This window comes from Eumetopias jubatus, unplaced genomic scaffold, assembly GCF_037043125.1.
Source record: "Eumetopias jubatus isolate StellerSeaLion01/CBP00866 unplaced genomic scaffold, mEumJub1_p1.0 scaffold_4, whole genome shotgun sequence".
In the NCBI taxonomy this organism is placed as follows: domain Eukaryota; kingdom Metazoa; phylum Chordata; class Mammalia; order Carnivora; family Otariidae; genus Eumetopias; species Eumetopias jubatus.
In genome coordinates, this window is record NW_028274810.1 from 58,073,935 (window position 1) to 58,082,686 (window position 8,752).

Sequence of the window (8,752 nt, forward strand, 5' to 3'; positions counted from 1 at the left end):
GGTTCCCAACCGTGTGTATTCCCCTCCTTCCCTTTTCAATGTGGCCCCTTCTCTAATGATTAACTGTGGAAGTCTGTTCTGCCAGTCTTCAGATAGTTTTCTGATTTAGTTGCGTAAGATGTAGCTGTTTTCTCAGTATGTTCAGGGAACAAGGTGGGCTTAGGATCTTCCTACTCTGCCATCTTCACAGTAGTCCCCAAAATCTTTGATAAATTTCTTAATGCTTGCTCTGAAGTTTGCAATATGCATCTTTATCTTTATCTTAGTCTATGTTTAAATTACATACCATTTCATTATAATATTAAAACCTTACTGCTATATACTTGGATTTTTTTCCTTCTGTCCTTCATGATGCTGTTTTTAGAATTCTTATCTATAAATAGGTTTTAAGGTCTCAAATACATCATTATTATATTTTGTAGACAATATTTTATAGAAATTTAATGAGAAAACATCTCTGGGATTTATCTCCTACTTAACATTTCTAGGTATCTTCATTTCTTGGTAGAGATTCAGATTTCCATTTTCTATTCTTTTTCCTGCAGCTTGAAGAATCTCTTTTAGTATATTTTGTGTTGCAGGTACACTGCTGATGAATTCTGTTTTCGATAGTCTGAAATTGTATTTATTTTGCCTTTATTTTTGGAGGATAATTTTTGCTGGGCATAGAATTCTAAGTTAATAGTTTCTCTTTAATTGTGTTTTAGCACTTTAAAAATATTGTTCCATTGTCTTGTGGCTTCCATTATTTCTGATGTGGAGTCAATATTGATTCCTTGTTTCTTTGTATTTTTTTCTCTCAAGTTTATTTTAAGATTCTCTTACTGATAGTGAACAATTTTATTAGATGCATTTTTATATTTTGCTTTGTATTCACCCCTAAGGTTTATTTAACCTTTTGGATATGAGATGTAAATAATATCAAACTTGGAAATATTTTGACCATTACCTCTTTAATAATTTTTCTGCCTCTTCTATTCTAAACACCAGTTATATATATATTAGACCATTTATATTATTCCACATTTCACAGCAGTTTTGTTCATTTCTTTTAGCTGTATGTGTGCACATTCATTTTAAATAGTTTCTATTGCCCTGAATTAAAATTTACTGATATTTTATTTTCCAATGTCTGATTTCTGTCAAGGCCATCCAGTGATATTTTTTATTTTAGGTATGAACCTAAATGAACTACTATTCCACCATAATGAAGAATGAAATTCTGCCATTTGTTCCAACATGGATGAAACTAGAGGGTAATATACAAAGTGAAATAAGTCAGAAAGAGGAAGACAAATACTGTATGATTTTGCTTACAGGTGGAATCTAAAAAAACAACAAATAAAAGAGATTGATACATACAGGAATAAAACTGTTGGTTGTCAGATTGAGGGAGGGTTTGGGAGATGGGTTAAATGGGTAAGGGTGATCAAGAGCTATAGACTTCCGGTTATAAAGTATGTTATGTGAGTGTAATGTACAGCATAAGGAATATAAACAATAATACTGTAATTTTATATGGTGACAGAAGGTAACTAAACTTAACATGGGGGTCATTTCATAACATATAAAAATATTAAATCATGATGTATACCTGAAATTAATAGGATATTGAATGTCAATTATACTTCGAAAAAATACTACTTGGAGTTAAATTATCAGCATTTGTATTTTGAAACTTGATGTCTTACCCAGGATTGGAAAGTTGAGACTTAATATGTATTATAAAATTAACATATTTACATTTTACTTATTGATATACTATGATATGAGGGAATTTGAGATTATATTTTATCAAAGTTAAGCTTATAATTTTTTTTTGCTATTTATTAGTTCTACTCATTTTACATACCCACAATCATACAATAAACACTTCTTGGTGGGTTGCTTCTTTCGCTTAGTATTGCCTTTGAGGTTCATCCATATTTTGTGTGTAGTGGAAGACTGTTCACTCATTACTTTATAGAATTATATAAATATAATTCTTTTAGGCTAACTTTAAATGGGCTGCTTTATAAGATTTAAGTCATAATCAGACAAGGAAAGAAAACTAATATTTGTAGAACTATATGCCAAGTGATTTCTTCACAATGTGGCTGCCAGTCATGTAGTATTGCTAAGGACCGGGCATTGTTGTAAGTACCTTACATATATTAATTCACTTAATCATCACAACTATCTTATAGAGTAAGTGATCTTATCATCATTCAAATTTCCACATCGAGTTAATGAGGCAAGATTAAATTTCTGGGCCAAGGTCCCACACAGAAATCATATGACCTGGTATTTGAATGCAGGCGGTTGGCTTTAAAGGACATGATCTTAATTTTGCGATATTGTCTGTGCATAAACAAGCCATTAAACTTAAACTCATTTAGTTATTATTACTGCTAGATGTTATCTCCATTTTGTAGTTTAAAACATACGTGTAGAGTTTGTCCAGTGGGTGAGATCAGGTCTATCGCTCTACTATCTGTTTCTTACTTCTATATCTTTTTGTAGGTTTTTTTTTTCTTTCACTTTTTATTTTAAAATAATTATAGGCTTACAAGGAGTTTCAAAGATAGAACAAAGGGGTCCCATGCACTTTTTGCTCACTGTCAAACCGGGAAATTGATTTTGGTGTGGTCCACAAACCACAAACTTGATTTTTTTTTTTTATATTGGCTTCTAAACACTCCCAAAGTTCAGACACACAAAATAAGGCAATTAGTTCTCTTCTCTATGGACAAAGGGAAACAAAAAACAAAACAAAACAAAAGAATATTGTGATTCTATGAATCAAACCCTCATACTTCCATACCTTAAAAAAAAAAAAAGTCCATTTCACCCCTGACAAGCTTAATGGTGAAACTGGCCAGCAAAATGTTCTAATACAGTGTAACCCTATATATAGTAAAAATCTTACTTCCATAAAAGGAGATGAGTTAAGCTGTGAATCTGTAAAGATAGAGACAGAAGTCCTCTTCAATGCATGAAAGCAATATCTGTGTGAGAAATTACAGAATGGGATACCAGATTCTGAAACCTATTGCAGGAGTATTGCTTGTCCAGCATGCCTCAGAAAATTGATGGCTGGCCTTTCTAAAAGTTTTCCATTCAGTCTGTGGTAGAAACTTTTGCTCTGTGGCATTACAATTCTAAAGGTCTTTTCATGGAATTCACTAAAAACTTAGATTCATTGCTCAGAAATGAGTATAAAACCACTTAGTCTATAAGGCAAGAGAGACCTGTATTTGCTCTTGTTAGGCCATAAAGCAATCTCACCTCAGGACTCCAATAGCTACAACTGCATAAGAATGAGAATTGTGTTATGTTCACAAAAATAAATCTGGTAGTTTTTCCCAAGGCAGAAGACTAAGACCAGTCCCATGTTTCTTTCAAATTTGAAAACCAAATTCTTGCCTCTATTTAATCCAGAGCCTGTAGGGTTCTGCCCAGTCCATCCATTTATTTTTTGCATTTAGAGAGCACCTTTCCTCCAAAGCAAAGTCTTTGTCAGACCTGCCTCTTGGTGGAACAATTGATCACAGGGATGTTGTGGAGTTGGCAGGTTAAGCAGAATATCAAACACTCCTTTGTTATTGGAAACAGAAATGAGTTCCCAGGATCTTTAACGTTAAGACACTTGTTTCACTTTTTAAAAGCATGATTACTGTAGGAAATTTCTAAAATCTTGGAAAGAAGTGAAATCTTTTGAGTTCTTTATTATATAATACTTGCAGCCCTAAACAGTAATGCCTTTGTTACTAACTTGTAACAGTTCTATAACAAAGTAGGAAAAGTTTCTTATTTGCCAATTTAAACAAGATAGGAACAGAAAAAAGTAGAAACATCTCTGGGTCATCGGAATTGGGTTTTGGCAGATTTGCAGACACTTTGATTTGTAGATATATCTCTTTCCAAACCTTGTCATACCTCCTTTTCCCAGCACACTCCAAAAACCCAACAGGCAAAGTTCAAAACTTTGAAAACACGTTGCAGAATATTTTTGTTTGGGAACACAGTCTCTCTGACCCATATGATGACAGTTAGGGGGTATTAGCATGGACCTGCAGACATTCCCATCTCTCCACTCTTGCCCTGACAGCACATTGCTGCAGGATTAACACAGAAGTGCTTTAAAATATTGCCAGAACAGGTTGAAGGGATAGGTGAAGGAATATTATAGGTCAAAGAGCATGAAGCCAAGAGTCTGGAAAGGACTTCTAGTCTAGGTCTGGATGATACTTGCTGTGTGACTTTGGATAACTTATTTGCTACCACTGGCACTTAGTTTCCAAATTTATGCAAAAAAATGGAAATCCTAGATTATCTCTTTGGTCATTTCCCCATGCAGCCTTCTAGGACACTCCATTCTGGAAAGTCTCGGTAAAGATAAGGTATATGATATATGAATATTTGGTGACACAAGATTTGATTCCATCATTTATAAGTGAAGTACAATTCAACTTAGGTAACATTCAAAAAATATGTGTTGCATATATTTATTAGGTACTATATGTCAGATGATATGCTAGATGACTCAAATAAAAGTATACAAAAGAGACACAAAGACTCCTCAGTGAAAGGCCACTTATAATCTAGGGGTATAGACAAATGAAAAGTAAACAAATGCCTAATTATAATTGTGATAAAAAGCTATGGGAGAAACACAGCCTGTAATTGAGTGCTTATAATAGAATTTGGCTATCTAGGCCAGGTATATGGTTTTCTGGCTTTTATTAAAAATTCTTTTAGATATTCTGAGGGAGCATATTTCTCTCACATATTTGTTTTAGAAAGAATGAGAACACAGGGCTACGATTTATAAAGCACCCTTTATAGCATCGTTTATATCTTGAAACAATGCATGCAAGCAGTAAATTATGTCCTAATAAAAGCCACCTGAAATCATGCTTGACCTCTCCATGGCAAAACATGGAGCATCCACATGGTTCCCTGCTTTATTTTGGTGCCTTTTATTCTGGACTATATTTTCAAATGTGTTGGAATAGTGAAAAGTCTTGGATGATAGAAAGTGTTTCCTTCCAGAGCAAAGGGCTTATTTGTTCATAGCCTTGGAAGATACAGTATCTCGCCCTGAAGTAAAAACAGGGATATTTATGTCCAGTATAATAAACATAATGTTCTCCCACTCTTTGGAGAAAGGGGAGGCACATTTAATGCTCATTTAAAAAGCTTTGGGCTCGGGGTGCCTGGGTGGCTCAGTCGGTTAAGCGTCTGCCTTTGGCTCAGGTCATGAACCCAAGGTCCTGGGAATCTCTGCTCAGCTGGGAGTCTGCTTCTCCTTCTCCCTCTGCTGCTCTCTCTCTCTCTCTGTCAAATAAATAAATCTTAAAAAAAAAAAAAAAAAAAAACAACAACAAGATTTGGGATCCCTAGGCTCAGGCTTCCTTTCCTGTAACACAGTCCACTATGTGAATCCAAATGTGTTGGTAACGTTTGTCCCTCTTCCTGTCATTCCGTTGGAATTGGGACTTGAGGAGCAATGCAAAAATTGTGGATGCTCTGGTTGCTGATGTCACTGTGAGTAATAAAATGTCCTTTGTCTCATGTCTTCTGACAGTATCCATGAAATTATGACAGGCTAATGTGGTAGTTTGCAAATAAGGTTTAATTTTAGACCCTTTGAAGTTCATAATAGTAGCTAATAAAGATGTAGGAACAAGAGTTTTTGTTCTCTTGGTTCAGGATGGCAAATACTAAACTATATACAGGTCTATTTGAGTCTCACTGAAACAACTGTGACTTGGAAGAGTTCATGATGCTTGCTTTAAAAAGTTCCTTTGGTAGAGGGATTGCCTATTTCAGTAATTTTGATAATTCATGCTCAGTAGGTAAGTATTTTAATTACTTCCCTAGTACCATGCAAAGCATTTTACAGACATCACTTTTAATCCTCAGAAAAATCAGTGACGTAGGACACAAAGTCTCCTGCTTTAAACAACCATCGCTAGTGTTTCTTTTCATCTTGCTCTAGGCCTTTTGGTCATTCCACACCTTATCCACATGGTCATTGTAGAACAACTGTGGCCCTTGGGATCTCAGAGCAATCCAGGATTCAAGATAAAACTTCAAGGCACTATTTTTTTTTCTTTACTGACTGGCATTCTGTTGAGGGATACTCCTTGTCAGCATACACAGAGATGAGAGAGTCCACTCTCTGTGAGGATATACACTATTTAACTTTAGCTCTGTCCTTAATGAGCTCAGGCCAAAACATAAATCTATACCACCCCTGAAAAACCACAGTTCTTTCCCCAAGACTCATTCCTTGTAGTTACAGTGGAGTAAAAGTATTTTTCTGAATCTAAATACATTTTGAGGTCGGTTTTCATAGTACTAACATTTACACTTGAAATCAAGAAGTTTTTCTATGTGTCTACCAATTACCACAAACTATGTTAGGTAAGATATGTAATCAGTTTTCACAGTAACCCAAAGAAACAAAACTGTTCCATGGAGATTAAGCAATCTGCAGTATAGGTTAAGCAGTAGAATGTGGTCATTAAAAGCTTTGGTTCTGGAATCAGGCTGGATATGGATTTAAATTCTGGCTCTACCTTCTAGCTTTGATGATTCAATTGCTAAGCCTGTTTCTTACATGTATAAGGAGAATAATAATACCTACTTTATAAAAATAGGATTCAATAAGTATGCTTCCAGATGCTTTGAATAATGTCTAATAGTTATTGCCCAATAAATGGCCACTGTTATTAATCCCAATTTAAAGTAAAAAGTGAGTGAATCCATGACTATCAGGATTACCAGATAAAATACAGAACATGCAGTTAGACTGAACTTAAAGAAATTATTCATTTTTTACCTTAAATAAATTCCAAATATTGTATGGGATATCCTTATGCTAAAAATCATTTTTTAAAAGATAGAACTCTAATAAAATGTGTTGGCTTTCTTTGATTGACTCTGGTTCACCTTTGGAAAGGCTCTCAGTGTTCTTCCGGTCTTGTTTCCCAGATGCTTGCTGCACTTTTTAAGGCTGTTTTTTGTTTGCTTGTTTTGGGAGTTTGGGGGGGCGGGGCTTGGTGGTTTTTATTTATTTATTTATTTATTTATTTATTTATTTGAGAGAGAGAATGAGATGGAGAGAGCACGAGAGGGGGGAGTCAGAGGGAGGAGCAGACTCCCTGCTGAGCAGGGAGCCCAATGTGGAACTGGATCCCGGGACTCGAGGATCATGACCTGAGCCGAAGGCAGTCGTTTAACCAACTGAGCCACCCAGGCTCCATTAGTGGGGTTTTGTTTTTTTGTTTTTTTGTTTTTGTTTTTTGGTTGTGTGTGTAAGCAGTTGCACGTGCATATACGTGTTGTTTTTTTTTGTTTTGTTTTGTTTTGTTTTCTTCAGCTTTTGTACCTCCTGGAAAACCTGAATGCACGGAGCCTTCCACTGCAGGCTTTCTAGCGGCTGTGGGCTTTCCAGTAGCACAGGGGGTAAAGGTGTACTTAATCCCCAGCTCCTCGCAGGTCTTCTGGAAGACACTATAGTTGGTCTTATGGAGGGCTTTGGGCATCTTTTTCCTCTAGTTGATGCTCATCAGTAGATAGCACTTGTGGGCTTTTTCCTTTCGATGTTTTTGCATGTGTTCTTAATTGTGAATCTTGACAGTCAAGGCAACAAGTCCAGCCTCCAGGTAGCTGGTATCCCCAGCGTTTGCCACAATTTTGTTCATCAACTGCTCTTGCTTGATTTTTAACTTCTCCTTCTGGTTTGGCCGTTTCCAGAGACAAGAATGAGTCTTCTCACAACATCGTCAACCTTCTCAATTGCAGGAATGTTCTGGTAGTCTTTGAGCAACATGGAAGGGGCCAGGTCATCTTCTTGACTGGGCTGGACTGGTTTCTGGGTGGCATATCCTCAAAGGGCAAGGAGGATAACACTGCCAAGAGGACAGGGAAGGCTCCACTGAATGGGAGGGAGCCCTGGTGTATGCTCTGCCCAGCAGCCCAAGGACTGGGACCTGAACCACTGCTTGGGTCTGAAGCAACTTCAGTGCCCTCCATGCTGTCCCCAGCATGGTGACTTGTGACCCCGTGGGCTGGCACCAAGGCTGCCGTCCTCTTTGTGTCATGAACTGGGTTCAAAATCATTGATTTTTCTTTTTTTTTTTTTGATATTCCAATGTAAATAGACATGTTATAATTTTGTTTCCTAAATCTGATAACCCCAACTCAAGGTTAATTTGTCCTAAAGGTCATCTGTCCATTGGCCCATTAAAGGAGAACGGGTTATTTCTATACTGTCAACACCATTTTTTCTCATAAATTCTGATTTCCTGTGTTTCTCATTTTTAACAGTGATTGGACAGTAATTGAGAGAAGGAAGATGTAGAGAAATTCAAATCATACAATATTCTTAGTAGCCTTAACAGAATTTAAGGAAATAGGAGAAGCTGAATTAAGTGATTAAAAAAATGTCAGGTGCTAACTTGCTTGGAAAGTCTGCCTTGAGTTCTGTACTGGGTTAATTAGGCCTGTCTGTGTTCCCTTCTGAGCCCCAACAGTGCTCAGAAATGTTGCTATGTCACCAAGGTTCTCAAACATGGGCCAACATGGGCCAGAAAAATTTGGAGGGCTTGTTAAATCAGAGATTGCTGGGCCCCACTCTCAGGGATTCTGATTCAGCAGATCTGGGGCAGACCATGAGAATTTTCATTCTAGCATGCTTCTATGTGAGGTTGATGCTGTTAGTCCAGGGGCCACACTTTGCGGACTTTGCTTCTACTCTGTC

At 36.6% G+C, this 8,752-nt stretch overlaps 1 pseudogene; it reads right to left on the reverse strand.

The window, feature by feature from the left end:
• Positions 1-6,868: 6,868 nt before the first annotated feature.
• LOC114212074 (small ribosomal subunit protein uS15m pseudogene) lies at positions 6,869-8,039 on the reverse strand (annotated as a pseudogene).
• Positions 8,040-8,752: the final 713 nt, after the last annotated feature.